This window comes from Saccopteryx bilineata, chromosome 3 (assembly GCF_036850765.1).
Source record: "Saccopteryx bilineata isolate mSacBil1 chromosome 3, mSacBil1_pri_phased_curated, whole genome shotgun sequence".
In the NCBI taxonomy this organism is placed as follows: domain Eukaryota; kingdom Metazoa; phylum Chordata; class Mammalia; order Chiroptera; family Emballonuridae; genus Saccopteryx; species Saccopteryx bilineata.
The window spans coordinates 173,770,684-173,791,983 of NC_089492.1; the positions used below are offsets into that span (position 1 = coordinate 173,770,684).

Sequence of the window (21,300 nt, forward strand, 5' to 3'; positions counted from 1 at the left end):
AACATAACAAAGAATGTAAAGGACTTATATAATGAAAACTATAAACCATTGTTAAGGGAAATCGAAAAAGATATAATGAGATGGAAGAATATACCTTGTTCTTGGCTAGGAAAAATAAATATAATCAAGATGGCTATATTACCCAAAGCAATATACAAATTTAATGCAATTCCCATCAAACTTCCAATGACATTTTTTAAGGAAATAGAGCAAAAAATCATCAGATTTATATGGAACTATAAAAAACCCCGAATAGCCAAAGCAATCCTAAAGGAAAAGAATGAAGCTGGGGGCATTACACTACCTGACTTCAAACTCTATTATAGGGCCACGACAATCAAAACAGCATGGTATTGGCAGAGAAATAGACACTCAGACCAATGGAACAGAATAGAAAGTCCAGAAATGAAACCACATATATATAGTCAAATAATTTTAGATAAAGGGGCCAACAACACACAATGAAGAAAAGAAAGCCTCTTCAATAAATGGTGCTGGGAAAATTGGAAAGCCACATGCAAAAGAATGAAACTGGACTACAGTTTGTCCCCCTGTACAAAAATTAACTCAAAATGGATCAAAGATCTAAACATAAGACCTGAAACAATTAAGTACATAGAAGAAGACATAGGTACTCAACTCATGGACCTGGGTTTTAAAGAGCATTTTATGAATTTGACTCCAATGGCAAGAGAAGTGAAGGCAAAAATTAATGAATGGGACTACATCAGACTAAGAAGTTTTTGCTCAGCAAGAGAAACTGATAATAAAATAAACAGAAAGCCAACTAAATGGGAAATGATATTTTCAAACAACAGCTCAAATAAGGGCCTAATATCCAAAATATACAAAGAACTTATAAAACTCAACAACAAACAAACAAACAATCCAATAAAAAAATGGGAAGAGGATATGAACAGACACTTCTCCCAGGAAGAAATACAAATGGCCAACAGATATATGAAAAGATGCCCATCTTCTTTAGCTATTAGAGAAATGCAAATCAAAACTGCAATGAGATACCACCTCACACCTGTTCGATTAGCTAGACAGGTAATAGCAAATGTTGGAGAGGCTGTGGAGAAAAAGGAACCCTCATCCACTGTTGGTGGGAATGTAAAGTAGTACAACCATTATGGAAGAAAGTATGGTGGTTCCTCAAAAAACTGAAAATAGAACTACCTTATGACCCAGCAATCCCTCTACTGGGTATATACCCCCAAAACTCAGAAACATTGATATGTAAAGACACATGCAGCCCCATGTTTATTGCAGCATTGTTCACAGTGGCCAGGACATGGAAACAACCAAAAAGCCCATCAATAGATGACTGGATAAAGAAGGTATGGCACATATACACTATGGAATACTACTCAGCCATAAGAAATGATGACATCAGAACATTTACAGCAAAATGGTGGGATCTTGATAATATGATATGAAGCGAAATAAGTAAATCAGAAAAAACCAGGAACTGCATTATTCCATATGTAGGTGGGACATAAAAGTGAAACTAAGAGACATTGATAAGAGTGTGGTAGTTATGGGGGGGAGGGGGAAATGGGAGAGGGAAAGGGGGAGGGGGAGGGGCACAAAGAAAACAAGATAGAAGGTGACAAAGGACAATCTGACTTTGGGTGTTGGGTATGCAACATAATTGAACGACAAGATAACCTGGACTTGTTATCTTTGAATATATGTATCCTGATTTATTGATGTCACCCCATTAAAAAAATAAAATTATTATAAAAAACAATACAAAACAAAACAAAAAACAAAGTGACTGGTTGAAATAAATCTATTAAGTAAATAATTCTGTGATGGTACTTGACCATGACTTTTTGGTACTTAGCTCATGACATTTGCAAAACCTCATGACCAGACAAAGCTTGTTTGTAGTGACAGCCAAGAGTAAATGAGCCTCTACAATGGATAGGCCATTGTGAAGAACCCTGATCCATCACAACCCTGCAGGGTGGCTGCTATGAGTCCTGTTTGACAGAGAAGGAAGTTGAGTCTTTAAGTTAAATTTGGCTGTGAAAGTTCATTCAGTAAGAGAAGCCAGAATCAGATTTAGGTCTGATGCCCAAAGCTCTGTGCTTGCTGTTGTTTGACTCGTTGCTTCTGGGTTCTTCCCTGCAGCGTCGGGGCTATCCCATCTGAGCTTTTAGAAGAGAACCTCCATGAGAGGGCACTTGCCCTCTGTGTCCTGCCCCAAGTTAGATCTCAGGAGTTTTCCACATTTTCTTCTCTCCTCATTTGGTTCCTACAAGAGCCAGCACCTGTTTTCATTCATTCCCAGTCTGAACACTTCTTTCTACCCCAAACCCGACTTTACTTCCATCATTATAAAAACATCCATCTTTCACAATCTGGTCCCGTAACAACTTTCGCTGGGAGGAGGTAGTACCTGCTGACCTCAGTGTGAATTACAACATTATCAAAGAGTCCAAGTTTTAAAGTGGTCAGATCTCTGCTTCCATGAGGAGGAACTCTATTTTCACTCATGCCCTAGCAAGAGATTAGCAGCTTGAAATCACTTTGACAGTGTCAGTTGCTCTACTGCATACCACAGGGAATTTTAATTCCAGCCTGTGAAATCGTAATTGCTACTCAAGGAGAAGCGAGGAATCCTGGGTAATGGCCACAGCCAAGCTCCGTGTCAGAGCTGCCAGGTGCTGCCACATCAGGTATTACTTGCTGTTATTCAAAAATCACCGCAGCTTTCCATATGGGAAGTCAAACTGGGGAGTGAAAGTAAATTAACAGAAACTGTCAGCTGTTCAGAACAGCACAGACAGCAGTGACAGAGGTGGGTGACGCCCCCCCCCACCTCAATCACAAAAAGTAACTTATTCTCCTTTTGGGGGGGGTAAAGATAAAGAGTTTCACAAATAAATTTTATTACTTAAGGTATGCAGCTAAATTATGTCATTATTAAGTAAAAAATAAACTGGTCCATGGCATGATAAGGTTAAAAGCTGCCAATTTCTATTCACTCTTTCCTAGAAAGAGTGGGGGGGGGGGAGGTGAGTGGTGGAAAGTGGCCCAAAAGAGTAATGAAAATAATGAAGATAGCAAGTGCATGTCAGGTTGATGTTCACAATGGATTAAAATTATCTGCTATCAAAGTTAAACCGTCTGAGAAATTCCTTCCTGGCTATCTTTGGAATAAAGAGAATTTGGAGCTACCACATCTGATTATGAAACAGTTGAGACAGAGAACATTATCTGCAAAGGGAAGGACCTGTTACCTGCCACCCTATGAAGATAAGGGAAGTTTTGACAAGTACTAAGTGGTTCTGAAATGAATTTTTTTTTTCTACTGAGGGTCAGGAAGAAAAGAGAAGGAGCTAAATATAACTGCTTAAGAAAATAGATACAGTCTGTGACATTGATTTTTTGTTTTAGACGCCCCTTTTACTGTGTGTTGAGAAAGAGCAGTCTTTCTTTGCAACCCACTCAGATCTCAACTCAAATATCAAATGTTATTGTAATAAAGTTTAAAATGCTTGACACATTACAGAGAAACAAAGGCTCTTTCGGATTGGTTACCAGAAGGCAGCCCGTGGTGACTTTCTGGGAATTTACATTGTGATTTCAATGTTAGATTGAAATAGGTTTTGCTTTTAATATTAATTGGAGTTACTGCAATTCCTCAGCTTGACACATGGCATGAGAGAAAGCTGGTGTTAAATCACTCACCCCACACACACTGTCCTTTGATTTTTATGTCTAAAGAAATTTAAAATATCCTTCCACCTGAAATATAATATTGTTCGCTACTGAATTCTTTTACAGCTTGTGTAACTCTGATGCAAGGTGGCTTGATAAGATTAAGTTTTTTAGACTGGCATCGAACCAACTTTCACTTTTTGTTAGGTGATTTGGAACTTTCAGCTTTTCTAATGTCAAATATCTTTGGGGGATGTTTTATTGAGAGGGGAAAAGAGAAGAAAGTCTTATTCGGGGACATGAGAATATTATGCTTATGGGTGGGGCTAGAGATCTTAAACTTAGCAGGAATGTCTGAGAAGAAAAACTGTTGGAGAATCAGAGATGAAAAAGCTATGGAATCAGGAAAGGTGAGAAGTGGACAGAGCAACGGCCTTAGCGAAGGAAGTTTGCAGATCACTCTCTCCAGTGACACAAATCTCAACCCCTCTTGAGTTTCTCCATTTAAAAGTTTATTATTTTATTTTTAAAAATATGTATTGATTTTCTTGAGAGAAAAGGAGGGGGGGACAGAGAAAGAGACTGGAACATTGATCTGTATAGGGGGGAGAGAGAGAGAGAGACTGGAACATTGATCTGTATGTGCCCTGACCAGGCAACAACCTCTGTGCTTTGGGACAATGCTCCAACTAACTGTCTGAGCTATCCAGCCAGGGCTTAAAAGTATATTAAAAAGCCTTTACTTTTTCTAGATGGGAGCAGACTCTATAAGCCCCATCTTTCGGTTTGTTTTCTGTTTGACTTCTGCTTTTCCTCTCAGATATGGAACAACATGAGACGTGATACTGACTAACCACCGTTGTTCCCTGGGTGAGAGACCATGCTGTAATCAGGTATACTGACTCAGGTCAACACATAATGTTGAGACCAAATGAAAGTCTTGTTTTTCCAGTCTTGTAGGCATGACAAGTTTTAACACTTCAATGAGCCAAATAATCAGGAATTTATAGTTGTCCTATGAAGTCTGGAATTGAGGGTAGTGGATCATCAATTGTTGTCCTGAGCAGCAACAGCCCTTTCCTTATATCTCAACCAAGTAGGGTTGCAGAAATCACACTGGCTAGAGTAAACCTCCCAAAACATTAGAAACAAAAAACCAGGAGCATCTGCTCTCCAAGGTCACGGCCTGAGATAGTTATCACAGGTGGCTTTGGGGGTAAGTATTCATGTCCATGTCTCGGGAACAGAGCGTAAGAATTCTTTTTTTTTTTTTTATATTTTTAACGTTATTATTATTATTATTATTTTTTATAATTTTATTTTTTTAATGGGGTGACATCAATAAATCAGGATACATATATTCAAAGATAACAAGTCCAGGTTATCTTGTTGTTCAATTATGTTGCATACTCACCACCCAAAGTCAGATTGTCCTCTGTCACCTTCTATCTTGTTTTCTTTGTGCCCCTCCCCACCCCCTATCCCTCTCCCATTCCCCCCTCCCCCCCGTAACCACCACACTCTTATCAATGTCTCTTAGTTTCACTATTATGTCCCACCTACCTATGGAATAATACAGTTCCTGTTTTTTTCTGATTTACTTATTTCGCTTCGTATCATGTTATCAAGATCCCACCATTTTGCTGTAAATGTTCCGATGTCATCATTTCTTATGGCTGAGTAGTATTCCATAGTGTATATGTGCCACATCTTCTTTATCCAGTCATCTATTGATGGGCTTTTTGGTTGTTTCCATGTCCTGGCCACTGTGAACAATGCTGCAATAAACATGGGGCTGCATGTGTCTTTACGTATCAATGTTTCTGAGTTTTGGGGATATATATACCCAGTAGAGGGATTGCTGGGTCATAAGGTAGTTCTATTTTCAGTTTTTTGAGGAACCACCATACTTTCTTTCATATTGGTTGTACTACTTTACATTCCCACCAACAGTGTATGAGGGTTCCTTTTTCTCCACAGCCTCTCCAATATTTGCTATTACCTGACTTGCTAATAACAGCTAATCGAACAGGTGTGAGGTGGTATCTCATTGCCGTTTTGATTTGCATTTCTCTAATAGCTAAAGAAGATGAGCATCTTTTCATATATCTGTTGGCCATTTGTATTTCTACCTGGGAGAAGTGTCTATTCATATCCTCTTCCCATTTTTTTATTGGATTGTTTGTTTGTTTGTTGTTGAGTTTTATAAGTTCTTTGTATATTTTGGATATTAGGCCCTTATCTGAGCTGTTGTTTGAAAATATCATTTCCCATTTAGTTGGCTTTCTGTTTATTTTGTTATCAGTTTCTCTTGCTGAGCAAAAACTTTTTAGTCTGATGTAGTCCCATTCATTAATTTTTGCCTTCACTTCTCTTGCCATTGGAGTCAAATTCATAAAATGCTCTTTAAAACCCAGGTCCATGAGTTGAGTACCTATGTCTTCTTCTATGTACTTAATTGTTTCAGGTCTTATGTTTAGATCTTTGATCCATTTTGAGTTAATTTTTGTACAGGGGGACAGACTGTAGTTCAGTTTCATTCTTTTGCATGTGGCTTTCCAGTTTTCCCAGCACCATTTATTGAAGAGGCTTTCTTTTCTCCATTGTGTGTTGTTGGCCCCTTTATCAAAAATTATTTGACTATATATATGTGGTTTTATTTCTGGACTTTCTATTCTGTTCCATTGATCTGAGTGTCTATTTTTCTGCCAATACCATGCTGTTTTGATTGTCGTGGCCCTATAATAGAGTTTGAAGTCAGGTATTGTTATGCCCCCAGCTTCATTCTTTTTCTTTAGGATTGCTTTGGCTATTCGGGGTTTTTTATAGTTCCATATAAATCTGATGATTTTTTGCTCTATTTCTTTAAAAAATGTCATTGGAAGTTTGATGGGAATTGCATTAAATTTGTATATTGCTTTGGGTAATATAGCCATCTTGATTATATTTATTCTTCCTAGCCAAGAACAAGGTATATTCTTCCATCTCATTATATCTTTTTCGATTTCCCTTAACAATGGTTTATAGTTTTCATTATATAAGTCCTTTACATTCTTTGTTATGTTTATTCCTAAGTATTTTATTTTTTTTGTTGCAATCATGAAGGGGATTATTCTTTTGAGTTCCTTCTCAGTTGTTTCATTGTTGGCATATAGAAAGGTTATTGACTTCTGTATGTTAATTTTGTATCCTGCGACCTTACTGTATTGGCTTATTGTTTCTAGTAGTCTTTTTGTGGATTCTTTGGGGTTTTTGATGTATAGGATCATATCATCTGCAAAAAGTGATACCTTTACTTCTTCTTTTCCGATATGGATGCCTTTTATTTCTTTGTCTTGTCTGATTGCTCTGGCTAGAACCTCTAGTACCACATTAAATAAGAGTGGAGAGAGTGGACAACCCTGTCTTGTTCCTGATTTAAGGGGGAAAGCCTTCAGTTTAGTGCCATTTAATATGATGTTAGCTGATGGTTTATCATATACGTCCTTTATCATGTTGAGATATTTTCCTTTTATACCCATTTTGTTGAGAGTCTTAAACATAAAATTGTGTTGTATTTTATCGAAAGCCTTTTCTGCGTCTATTGATAAGATCATGTGGTTTTTGTTCTTTGTTTTGTTGATATGGTGTATTACATTAACCGTTTTATGTATGTTGAACCATCCTTGAGATTCTGGAATGAATACCACTTGATCATGATGTATTATTTTTTTAATATGTTGTTGTATTCGATTTGCTAGTATTTTGTTTAGTATTTTAGCATCTGTATTCATTAGAGATACTGGTCTGTAGTTTTCTTTTTTTGTGCCATCCGCCTGGTTTTGGTATGAGGGTTATGTTGGCCTCATAAAATGTGTTTGGAAGTATTGCTTCTTCTTCAATTTTTTGGAAGACTTTGAGTAGAATAGGAACCAAGTCTTCTTTGAATGTTTGATAAAATTCGCTGGTATAGCCATCAGGGCCTGGACTTTTATTTTTGGGGAGGTTTTTAATGGTTTTTTCTATTTCTTCTCTACTGATAGGTCTGTTTAGGCTTTCTGCTTCTTCTTGACTCAGTCTAGGAAGGTTGTATTGTTCTAGGAATTTATCCATTTCTTCTAGGTTGTTGAATTTAGTGGCATAAAGTTTTTCATAGTATTCTACAATAATTCTTTGTATATCTACGGTGTCCGTGGTGATTTCTCCTCTTTCATTTTGGATTTTGTTTATATGAGTTCTTTCTCTTTTTTCCTTGGTAAGTCTTGCCAAGGGTTTGTCAATTTTGTTGATCTTTTCAAAGAATCAGCTCCTTGTTCTATTAATTTTTTCTATAGTTTTTCTGTTCTCTAATTCATTTATTTCTGCTCTGATTTTTATTATCTCCTTTCTTCGGCTGGTTTTGGGTTGTCTTTGTTCTTCTTTTTCTAGTTCCTTTAGGTGGGAAGTTAAGTGGTTCACTTGGGCTCTCTCTTGTTTGTTCATATATGCCTGAAGTGATATGAACTTCCCTCTTATCACTGCTTTTGCTGCATCCCATAGATTCTGATATGTTGTATTGTCATTTTCATTAGTCTGTATATATCTTTTGATCTCTGCACTTATTTTTTCTTTGATCCATTCATTTTTTAAAAGTATGTTGTTTAGTTCCCACATTTTTGTGGGATTTTTTTCCTCTTTTTTGCAGTTGAATTCTAGTTTCAAGGCTTTATGATCAGAAAATATGCTTGGTACAACTTCAATTTTTCTGAATTTGCTGATGTTGTTTTTGTGGCCCAACATATGGTCAATTCTTGAGAATGATCCATGTACACTGGAGAAAAATGTATACTCAGTCACTTTGGGATGAAATGTCCTGTAGATGTCTATCATATCCAGGTGCTCTAGTGTTTTGTTTAAGGCCACTATGTCTTTGTTGATTCTCTGTTTGGATGACCGATCTAGAGCCGTCAGCGGTGTATTGAGGTCTCCAAGTATGATTGTATTTTTGTCAGTTTTTGTTTTAAGATCAATAAGTAGCTGTCTTATATATTTTGGTGCTCCTTGGTTTGGTGCAAATATATTAAGAATTGTTATGTCTTCTTGATTCAGTGTCCCCTTAGCCATTATGAAATGGCCATTTTTGTCTCTGAGTACTTTTCCTGTCTTGTAGTCAGCATTATCCGATATAAGTATTGCTACACCTGCTTTTTTTTGGATGTTATTTGCTTGGAGTATTGTTTTCCAGCCTTTCACTTTGAATTTGTTTTTATCCTTGTTACTTAGATGAGTTTCCTGTAGGCAGCATACAGTTGGATTTTCTTTTTTAATTCATTCTGCTACTCTGTGCCTTTTTATTGGTGAGTTTAATCCATTTACATTTAGTGTAATTATTGATACTTGTGAGTTCCCTATTGCCATTTTATATCTTGCTTTCTGTTAGTTTTGTGTCTTGTTTGATCCTTCTCTTTCGTTTTTCTATCTTTTGTTTTTATTTGGTTGTATTCCATACATCTTTCCACTGTTGCTATCTTTTTTATCTCATGTGCTTGTGTGGTGGTTTTTTCAATGGTGGTTACCTTTGAGTAATAAAAAGGGTCCCTACCCTGTTCATTGTAGCGAACTATTTTGTGAGTACTTTTGCACTCCATCGTCTTTTGCTACTGTTAATCTCCATCTTCTCCCCCTCTTTCTTTTTGTTGTTGTCACAGTTTAAATTTGGTTTTATTGTGTTCTTCTTGGAGCTTTTACTTGTGGCTCTGTTTTTTTTTGTTCTTTGTATCTGATTGGAGAACCCCCTTTAGTAATTCCTGGAGTGGGGGTTTTCTGATGATAAATTCCCTCATCTTTTCTGTATCTGTGAATGTTTTTATTTCTCCTTCGTATTTGAAGGATAGCTTTGATGGGTATAGTATTCGTGGCTGAAAGTTCCTCTCTTTCAGGACTTTAACTATTGGGGTCCACTCTCTTCTAGCTTGTAGAGTTTCTGCTGAGAAATCTGATGATAATCTAATGGGCCTTCCTTTATATGTTGTATTCTTCTTTTCCCTGGCTGCCTTGAGAATTTTTTCTTTGCCGTTGGTTTGTGTCAATTTCATTATGATATGCCTTGGAGTAGGTTTGTTGGGGTTAAGAAAACTCGGTGTTCTGTTTGCTTCTTGAATTTGAGGCTTTAGTTCTTTCCACAGGCTTGGGAAGTTCTCATCTATTATTTGTTTGAGTATGTTCTCCATTCCATTTTCTCTCTCTTCTCCCTCTGATATACCTATTATTCTTATGTTATTCTTTTTGATGGAGTCAGATAATTCTTGTAGGGCTATCTCATTTTTTTTAATTTTTGAGTCTCTTTCTTCTTCTCTCTGTTGTGCCTCAAGTTGCTTGTCTTCTATTTCACTAATCTTCTCTTCTATCTGACCTGTTCTATTAGCTAAGCTTGTTACTTCATTTTTCAGCTCGTGAATTGAGTTTTTCATCTCTGTTTGATTTGTTTTTATAGTTTCAATTTCCTTGGACATATATTCTTTGTGTTCATTGAGTTGTTTTCTGAGCTCCCTAAATTGCCTTTCGGTGTTTTCTTGTATATCTCGGAGGATTTTTAGGATTTCTATCTTGAATTCTCTGTCATTTAGCTCCAAGGTTTCCAATATATTAAATTTTTTCTCCATAGATTTTTCCTCATCTAGCTGTGTTACCTCTCTTTCTTTTGTATCCATGATATTCAATTTTCTCTTCCTTAATGGCATCTGAGGGTGGTTTTGTTGATAGTATTAATGAGATTTAATAAAGAATAAAAAGTTAAAAAAAAATAAAAAATCGAAAAGAGTTGTTTTTTTTTTTAAAAAAATTAATAATGAAATAAAGAAAAATAAAATAAAATAAAAATTTTAAAAAAAAGGAAATTATTCCCCCCCTCCTTTTTTCCTCTCCTCTCCTCTTTCCTCTTTCTTGAGAAAATCTTGTGGTGGACTCTGAATTATAACAAACAATGCCTGTGATAGAGGGCCTGAATTGGGGAAAAGTAATAAAGGGGGGGGGAAGAAAGAAAAAAAAAAAAGGAAAAAAAAAAGAGCGTATGGACCCACAAAAAGCAAATAAGGAAAAAATTTGGGTCAAGAATAAAATGATTTACTTTTAGGTGTTGGTTGTCTAAGAGTTATGATGAGAGGAATAAGAGGAAAACGGAAAAATGGGGGGACAAATTAAAAAATTACTATTGTATTTAGTGGAACAAGAACTAGATAATATGGAGAGCCAGGGATGGGAGCACTGCTAGTGAGTTAAAAAGGTGAAGTAAAAACCCCCCAAAATGCCACAAACATAGGTTTGAGTCCCAGATAAGATAATTTGTTTGTTATTGAGGTTTGAATGAGAGGAGATGTAAAGGAGAAAGGAAGAAACTAATATAGAGGGAGAAAAGAAAGAGAGAGAGAGAAAAAAAGAAGGAACCACTAAAAGAAGAAAAAAGAAAGGAGAGAGAGAGAGAGAGTTAAGGGTTTTGGAGTGCAACCCTCATAGAGAGACAGGAAGAGAAGAGAAAAGATAATGGGAGATGTAACACTTATGGGTAGTGTAGTTCAAGGAGAGGAGAGAGTAAGACCGGTAGAGAGTTAATCGGCCAAATTGGAGGAGGAAAAAAAAGTCTCAAGAATGAAGATAAGAGAAACAAACGAACAAATATAATAAAATGGGATAGGTTATACAGTCTGCAGATTATTCTTGATTTTGAGAGGTTATCTTCTTGCTTTTTCTTTTCTCTCCCTCTTCCTGGTCGGTGACTCTGTACCCCGGGTTCTGCCCCTTTGGCACGCTCAGGGAGAGGTTTGCAGTTGATAAGTCTCTATGGCAATGTCATGTATTGTGCTTTAGTCTCGTTGGCAGTCGAAGCTCATTAGCATTTATAGGCTCCGACAGTGAGAGAGTTCATGTTCCTGGAGCCTTTCTCCTAGTCTTTCCTTCCTCAATTAGTAGCCTGATAATCCAGCTATGGGGTTGCTGCTGCCTCTGCCTGGATAGTAAGAGGCTCAAAGAGCTAGCAACTCCCCACTCTATTTCCACTCAGCACAGGGCTCTGGGTAAGGCTCAGTCAGTCAGAGCTGCTAGCATAATCAGGCGGGCTTTCCGCCCACTCAAAGACCTCTGGCTCTGCCACTCTGTCTGGTAACACAAGCGGGCACCCACTTCCGGGGCGCTTGGAGGAAACTCTCACTCACTGTCTGCGACCAGGATATCCGGCCAGCAGTCTCACGCTCTGAGTGAAACCCCCAACCACAGGGAAAAGTTGCAGCGTTGGAATTGAGTCTCGCTCCGTCCCCGTGCGCGGCTTTTGCAAGGCGCTGGGGTGGCTCGAGATTCCGCTTTGGCCCACACAAAGGCCCCTGACTCTGCCCCTCTGTGCGATAACACGGGCGCGCACTGCCGAGGCACTCGGAGGAATTGCTCACTCCTTATCTGCGCGCGCAAACCAGGATATGAGGCCGGCTGTGTTTCCCTCTGAGTGAAACCGTCACCAGCACGGAAAATCTCCACCGTTGGAATTAGTTCTCACTCCCTCCCGTGCGTGGCTTTCCCAGGGCGCTGGGGCTGCCCAGAGACTCTGCCCTCGGCCCACAGAAAGGCCTCTGACCCTGCCTCTCCGTGGGGCAACACGGGCACCCACTCTCGGGGCCTAGGAAGAAATTCTCGCCCACTAACTGCGCACCGACCAGGAGACCGGGTAAAATGGCCGCTCCGCTTGTCTTTCTTTGTTTGGGTTTGGTGCGAGTGTTAGCTTGTATTGCCCGGGTTGCCACAGGATCAGATTTTCCTCGGCTTGGTCTTCGTGCCACAGCCTGGTTCGGCCGTTTGTGCTGCGGCGGCCTGGATCTATTCACCCCCTTTGCCCGCCTCAGTTTCTATATTCACAGTTACCAGAGAAAGCCTCCCTGTTTAGGTTAGTGAGGAAGGCGGAGCATTTCTTACTCCCTATTTCCTTCGGGGTTTGGTTATATATTTAGCCAATTTTTCACTCAATCATACTTTTGGGTGTATTGCGAAGCATCTGGAAGCTCCAAGTATAGGTTTTTCTGTTTCTGGTTGAAGATCTTGTTGAGTTTTGGGGGAGATTTATTGGTATCGCTTCCTAGTCCGCCATTACTCTGACCCAGAGCATAAGAATTCTTAACTGAACAGGTGTATTAACAGAATCTGAGATGCAGCAGATCAAAATCAGAAAGCTGAGCCACTCCTGTGAATTGCAGTTGATAAGCAGAGAGGGTAGCAGGTACAGAGGAATGGAAGGTTGCTAGGTCCCCAGAATCTGCTCAGTGTGACAGTGCCAAAGCAAAAGATTAAGGATCAAAGATGCTGAACTATAAAGATAGGAGCTTGACTCTTACTGAGGCTTTCTTCTTTCTTTCTCTTCCTTCCTTCCTTCCTTCCTTCCTTCCTTCCTTCCTTCCTTCCTTCCTTCCTTCCTTCCTTCCCTCCCTCCCTCCCTCCCTCCCTCCCTTCCTTCCTTCCTTCCTTCCTTCCTTCCTTCCTTCCTTCCATCCATCCATCCATCACGTGAGACACAGAGAGGTGGAGACATAGACTTCCACATGCTATCCGACCGGAATCCACCCGTAACCCCCATCTGGGGCACTGATCTGTTGCTCAGCAACAGAGCTATTTTAGCACTTGAGGCTAGGCCATGGATTCATCCTCAGTACCTGAGGCCAACTTGCTCATTCAAGCCATGGCAGCAGGAGGGGAAGAGAGAGGGAGGGGAGGGATGGAGAAGCAAATGACCACTTCTCCTATGTGCCCTGATTGGGAATCGAACCCAGGACTGTCACATGCCAGTCTGACACTCTACTGCTGAGCCAACTGGCCAGGGCACTGAGGCACTTTCTTAATTAAAATAACAACAGGACCCACATATCCAGCTTGAGTTATGTTACAGCAACAACTCTAAGACAAACCCCCAGTATCAGCAACACTAGGGTCAGTAATAGATTGACAAAAACCACCAGCAGTTGGCTATGCCAATGCTTGCTAACAGCTCTCCTGGAAACGGACAGATTTACCAACTTGGCAGTGTTTAACAACCTTAAAGTGAGGGCAGAGTTTTAACTCTCCCTAAAATTTGCTTCATCGTCCCTGAGAAAATGATTAATACATTGCATGTTTCCAAAAGTGTCAGTTTAGGGGAAGGTGAGGGGAGCTCCTGGGCCTGGAGCATCAAAAGGAGAAGGAGCTATCTTTCACGTAGTCATTGCTTCTCTTTCCAGACACGAGTCTTTTCAGAGACTGCAAAGTTGAGAAGCCGACCGTGGCTCTTCCTTGACTATTGAAGCAAGTCTCAGTCCCTTAGCATGGCATCAAAACCCTACACAATGTGGTCTGAGCTTATTTCTTAGTCTAACTTTCAGTTACTCTTCTTATAGATTCTTCACTCTGTCTACACTGCTCCTCAAATTCCTCATGCACTTTCATACTATGACTTTTTTACTTTGGTAAAATATGCATAATATTTATCATTTTAACCATTTGTAAGTATATAATTCAGTACCATCAAATACACAGTCTTGTGGAACCATCAACAATATCTATCTCTAAAAGCCTTTCATCATTCCCAACATAAACTCTATACCCATTAAAAAATAACTCCCCCACTCCTCCTTCCCTCAGCTCCTGGTAATTCCTATTCTACTTTCTGTCTCTATGAAATCTGTCTGTCTTAGGTGCCTGACACAAGGGGGTACCATACCACATTTGTCTTTCCATGTCTGGCTATTTTACGAAGCATAATGTTTTTTTTTAATTTAAAAAAATTTTTTTTTATTTATTCATTTTTAGAGAGGAGAGAGAGGGAGAGAGAGAGAGAAGGGGGGAGGAGCTGGAAGCATCAACTCCCATTTGTGCCTTGACCAGGCAAGCCCAGGGTTTTGAACCGGCAACCTCAGTGTTTCCAGATTGACGCCTTATCCACTGAGCCACCACAGGTCAGGCGCATAATGTTTTCAAAATCCATCCACATATATAGAATGTATCAGAACTTTACTCCTTATTAAGGCTGAGTAATATTCTATTGTATGTATATCCTACATTTTGTTTGTGCATTCATCCATAAATGAACATTTGGGTTGTTTCCACCTTTTGGCTATTGTGACTAATGTTGCTATAAACATGGGTGTACAGATACCCGTTGGAGTCCCTACTTTCAATTCTTTGGGATATGTAAGTAGGAATGAAATTGCTGGGTCATATGGTAGGTAGGTTTAAATTTGGAAGAACTGCCAACCTATTTTCCACAGTAGCCACACCATTTAATCAATACATTTCCACCAACAATGTATATGAGTTTGATTCCAACTTCTCCAAATACTTGTCAACATCTATTTTTGTTCTTTTCTGATTGTTTTTGATGGTGGCCATCCTAAAGGGTGTAAAATAATATCTCATTGTGACTTGCCTTGTATTTCCCTAATGAGAGGTCATGTTGAGCTTCTTTCCATGTGCTTATTGGCTATGTATGTATCTTTGAAGAAACGTCTATTCAAATCCTGTAGACATTTTATATATATAGTTCTTTATACAGGGGTTGGCAAAAGTAGGTTTACAATTGTGAGTAAGCAAAACCGAGTTTATTCTTGTATTATTTATTAATTATTGTATTACTTTCCATATGAATAACTGTAGGTCTACTTTTGCCAACCCCTGTATGTTCTTGATATTAATCTTACCAGAATTAAAGGTTCAAATATGATATTTTCTTGCATAAGTTGTCTTTTTGCTTTCTTGATATTGTCCTTTGATATATAAGTTCTCTATTTTAATGAAGTCCTATTTCTCTATATTTTTCTTTTGTTGCCTGTACTTTTGGTGTCACATCTGTGAAATTGTTGCCAAATACAACATCATGAAGATTTTCCACAATAGTTTCTTCTAAGAGGTTTCTAATTTTAGATCTTAAGTTTATTTAGGTCTTCTATCTATTTCAAGTTAATTTTTATGAGATGTAAGGTAAGGGTCTTTATTGTATGTGGAGATCATTTTACCAACACCATTAAAAAAAGACTTTCTTTTCTCTATTGAATCTTCTTGGCATCCTTAAAAAAAATCCAAAGACCATATTATGGGAGGATTATTTTTCTGGAATCTCTATTCTCTTGTGTTGGCTTTTATGTCTGTTCCTCTGCCAGTACCATATTATTTTAATTATTGTAGCTTTGTACCTTTTGAAATTGGGAAGTGTTTGTGAGCCTTTTAATTTCATTCTTTTCCAAGATTGTCCTGGCTATTTGGGGCTCCTTGCAATTCCATATAAATTTGAGGGTCGGCTTTTCCATTTCTATGAAAAAGCCTGTTTCAATAGGGATTGTGTTGAATTTGATGTTTGCTTTGGGTAGTACTGACATTTTAACAATGCTAAGTTTTCTTATTCATGAACATGAGCTATCTTTTCATTTATTTATTTTTAAGTTTCTTTCAGCAATGTTTTTTAGTTTTCAGTATATGTGTCTTTCATTCCTCTAAATTGTTAGATTTATTCCTCAGTATTAATTCTTTTAGATACTACAGCAAATAAAATTGCTTTCTTAAGTGTTTTTTGGCTTTGTTCATTGCTAGTATATAGAAAGACAATTGATGTGTGTTGATCTTGTAATCAGCTTTGCTGAATTTATTTGCTCTAGTGGATTCTTTGGGGTTCTCTCTAGGACTATATCATCTGCAGACAGAGTTTTACCTCTTCCTTTCCAATTTGGATGTATTTTATTTCTTTTTCTTGGCTAACTGCTGTCACTGGAACTTCCAATATAATGTTGAATAGCAGCAGTAAAACAAGCATCCTTGCCTTGTTCCTGATCTTGGGGTAAGCTGTCAGCCTATCACAACTTAAATATTGTATTAGCTGAGGGTTTTCATAAATGCCCTTTATTGTGTTGAGGAACTTCCCCTCTATTCCTAGTTTTCTAATAGATTTTGTCATGAAAGAGTGTTGAATTTTGTCAAATGCCTTTGCTGTGTCAATTGCGATGGTCACATTTTTTCCCCTTCATTCTATCAATATGTTGTATTTTAATGTTGAACCATCCTTGTATTCCTGGGATAAATCCCACTTCGTTATGGTCAGTAATACTTATAATATGCTGTTGAAGTCAATTTGCTAATAACTTGTGTCTATTTTTTTCATTTATATTCATATAGAATATTTGATTTGCTATTTTCTTTTCTTGTAGTGTTTTTACCTGGTCTGATAACAGGATAATGCTGGCCGCATAGATTGAATTAGGAAGTGTTCTTTCCTCTTCAATTTTTTGAATTTAAATAGAACCGATATCATTATTCCTCCTTCAAGGGCAAAGAGTCACAGGATTGCAAGAGGAATTACTTCCAGGATTGTCATCAAAGTCATTACAAAGTGACTGTTCTGAGGGAGATAACACTCAAGAGGAAGTTATATTTGTAATTAGACTCATTACTTATGCAAATAGTACGCTTTAGTTCACAAAGGTTAAGTCTAAGTATAGTGAGTTATAAGTGAACAACATACTTTATAGCTACAGAATTTGAAAAGCTTTAGGTCGGTTTAAAAACCACACGTGTTTTATTCCTCTTTATGGAAATGGGGGTAAAAACAAAAGCTAAAAGCTTGGACCTTGAAATCAGCCAGTCTGGGATAATATCTATAGTTGTTATGATAATGAGTCATATTAAGAGCAGATGAGATCAACCCAAAAGTAAAATTTCTACTTCTTTAGGCCTCGTGAACTCCAACATTTCTCTTACTTTGATCTAAGTTTTTTTCTACATATATATTTGTGTTTGCATATATACAGATATGAAAAAAATTAAAAATTATATATATATTTTTTCCCCTGGGCACTTGCCTCATCAGTACACTTTAAATATATTCAGATGCCTGTAATCTGTGAAGGCCTTAAGAAAACAAATAATACTCTTTGATTCAACTGCTACACAGTACACAGTTGGGATACTTTGACTATAGAACTCTAAGAAACAGTACTGGTAGGGAGTAATTGACAGAAAACTAATGAAGAATAATAGTGTCTGTATTTCCTTTTATCCCCAAGGCAGGATGGGGGAGGGCACTCCTTCTAGGCCTGCCTATTAATCTGTTTGCTCTTTTCATCTTTGGGCCTGGAAAACCGTCTTGATCTAAGACTGGCCACCCAACTCTGCTTCATGCCATTCATTAATTTGATCTCCTCAAATACAGCTGCAATCCATTTTCTTTGAATCTTTCTTCCTTTGCTGCATTTGTTAGAATTAGACTCTAAGCCCTTGAGGCAGAAGTCTTTTTATTCCGTATATAATTCTTTTGGGTGGTCATGTGTTAATATCGGAATTAAAAACATCTTTCTTTACTTGTAAAATTGGTTTTCAGGCTTAAATGGCTAAAGCAAATAGGAAAGGGGTAGAAATGATGAAAGACAGGATGTGATAGATGGTGAGCTCATTTCATCTTTTAATGACCCTACAATGGAATCATGACCTAGTTCACAGATGAAGCTCAGAAAAAGAAAGCGTCCTGGCTGGAACTAACAGTAAACTTTTGCTGATGTCAAAAATCTGCTACTCTTTCCTTCCTACCTCAAACTTGTGTTGTAAATGACTCAGACATGACTCAAATTGATTCAGAGTCTTTGCTCCTTCACAGTTCCTTAATTCAAATGCTATGGTTTGAACACCATAAAAATCAAGTTCAGTGGTAATAAACATCTGCTTATTGATAAATTAATTTTAAAATAAGGGAAAATATGATGAGAAGTGATTAAGACCCCAAGATGATAAGTTTGGCATGAATTCTCTAAATTACATTGTATCGTAGGAGCAGAGGTTCTCAAGCTTTCTTGATTCATGGCACCCCAGGCCAAAAGAAACAGCTAACCATTCTGTTTATTAAGCAGGCAGGCCCGAACAACCTAATGAATATGTATGTCCTCGTAGCTTATAAAAATTGTTTTAAAAAGTAACACATGTACTTGAAAGAAAAAAAATATTTTTATTTCATTCTAGAATCACCATCATTACATTAACGGAAAGGGTGCAACCTGTTGGGCACGGCACAATTCTCAAAAGTTGGCATAAGATCACCCTCATGCCTTGTTCCACATGGATTTTCACTTGATATTTGCCTTTTATCAAAGCAACTGCTGAAAATCCACTTACAAAGATAGAGCATCATAAAAAGAATGTTGAAATAATGAACTATTCTGAACTAGTGGTGGTTTGCATGAACCGACCAAGATGTTGCTGAGTTGCCATGGAGAATTTCAGATATCCTTGGGGTTCCTGTGAATGCCCTGCAGCCCCCAGGGGGCCCTAGGCTGGCAGATCTTAAAAATATTTTTTTTCTTTCCTTCCCTCTTTCTCTCTCCCTTCATTTTTTTCTCGTTTATTTTATAATTATAAAGCCTCCTGAAGCTTCATTTATAACTCAAATTCTCTCTCCATGACATAATACACACTGACATTTCAACAGGAATGAAGTCAGTAGAAAAGCATATGTTTTGACTGAACAGCATATGGAAATCTGATGTTTATGGACACATTTTCCCAGCAACAAAGCAAAGCTTTTAGCAGAGAATTCTCTACATTCTCCTACTGACTATCTCACACTTGATGAAAGAAAGAAGACAGAAAGAAGGGAGGGAGGGGAAAGGAATAAGAAACTTGATTAGTAAATCTTCTTTATTAAGTGTTGCCGAGTACATGCACATCCTTGGAGCAGGACCACATGGAGGGATGGACTGGCTGCCCAGGACAGGCAGCCACACGGCCAATCCTAGAGATGCATCTGTTGGCATAGGTCAAGTTTAGGTAGAAGGCAGCGGGCAAGAGAGCGGGGAGAGTGTAGAGCATAGACGCAAGGGCTGTAGAGTCAGCTGTGTTCAAGTCCTGCCTCTGTAACTTGGTAGCTCTGGGTCCCTTGTAAATTACTTAATCTTGTGAGTTTTAATGTTTGTTTTTTTTCTCCAGTAAAATGGTAATAATAATACTACTTATCCCAAAGTTGTTTTTTTTTTTTGTATTTTTCTGAAGTTGGAAACGGGGAGGCAGTCAGTCTCCTGCATGTGCCCGACCGGGATCTACCCGGCATGCCCACCAGGGGGCAATGCTCTGCCCATCTGGTGCATTGCTCTGTTGCAACCAGAGCCATTCTAGCACCGGAGGCAGAGGCCATAGAGCCATCCTCAGTGCCCGGGCCATCTTTGCTCCAATGGAGCCTCGGCTGCGGGAGGGGAAGAGAGAGACAGAGAGGAAGGAGAGGGGGAGGGGTGGAGAAGCAGATGGGCGTTCTCCTGTGTGCCCTGGCTGGGAATTGCCAAAGTTGTTTTTTCATGATGCATTAACACTTGTTAAGGTGCACATCATAATATATGGCACATTTAAAGTCTAGACAGTTAATGATTATCAGTATTATTATTATTAAAAGAGGGCTGATCCCCAGGTGGGAGACAGCAGAAGTAAGGTCTGCTGAAGAATGTCAAGGGTACAGAGAGAAGAAATGGGAAAATGATAGTTCATATCAATAAATGGATTGCATCCAGAACTCTCTGCTGGTAGGAATGTAAACTGGTATAACCAATTAAGAAAACCACCTTGGCAGTATTTGCTAAAGCTGAGAATATGCAAATGACCGAACTCGGCAGTCTGACTTCTAGATATATGCTCAGCACATGAATGCTTACATATGTGTACCTAAACATGTTTACAGCAGTGTTATTCATAACAGCCAGAAAACTGGAAGTCACTCACCTGTTGAATGGTCAAAGACAATGTGGTCTAGACATACAATAATATTCTATTCAGCAATAAAAGTAAATGTACTCTTGCTACAAACAATCTGGATGCAACACACAAGTATTGTTGGGCAAGGGAAGACATAAAACAGTGCATGCTATATGATGGCATTTATATCAAGTTCTTCAGGCAAATCTACAGTGTTAGAAATATGAATAGGTCTGAGCAGGTAGTGCTGCACTGGGTAGATTGTCAGACTGGGAAGCAGAGGACCCAGGTTTGAAACCCTGAGGTCACTGGCTTGAGCATGAGCTTACCAGCTTGAGCACAGGCTTACCAGCTTGAGTGCAGGGTTGCAAGCATGAACACAGGATCACATACATGATCCAATGGTCGCTGGCTTGAGCCCAAACATCACTGACTTGAAGCCCAAAGTCACTGGCTTGAGCAAGGGGTTACTCAGTCTGCTGTAGCCCCCTGGTCAAAGCACATATGAGAAAGCAATCAATGAACTATTAAGGTGTCACAACAAAGAACTGATGCTTCTCATCTTCCTGTCTGTCCCTCTCTCACAAAAAAAAAAAAAAAAAAAGAAATGGATAGCAGTAAACTTAGGGAGGGGCAGAATGAACGTCTGGGAAGGTACATGGGGCTGGTTACAATGTGTGTTCACTCTTTGAAAATACAGCAAGCTGTCCCCCTATGATTTATGTACATTTTTACCTATATGCTTCCCCGTAATAGTTTACCTTTAGAAAAGAAATTGGCCAAAGTATTGAAAATCTTGCTGTAGACTATATGTTTGTGTCCCACCACCCCCAATTCATATGTTGAAAACCAATCTCTAATATGATGGTGGTCGGTGGTGGGGCCTTCAGGAGGCTAGTGGATCATAGGGGGAACCCTCATACAGGGGATAGTCCCCTCTGAGAAGACCCA

General features: G+C 38.6%; 1 protein-coding gene across 1 annotated transcript in view; it reads right to left on the minus strand.

The window, feature by feature from the left end:
• Window positions 1-21,300, minus strand: part of CDKAL1 (CDK5 regulatory subunit associated protein 1 like 1) — a 1,056,598-nt gene that overhangs the window by 158,067 nt on the left and 877,231 nt on the right. The gene's annotated exons all lie outside the window — the stretch shown is intronic.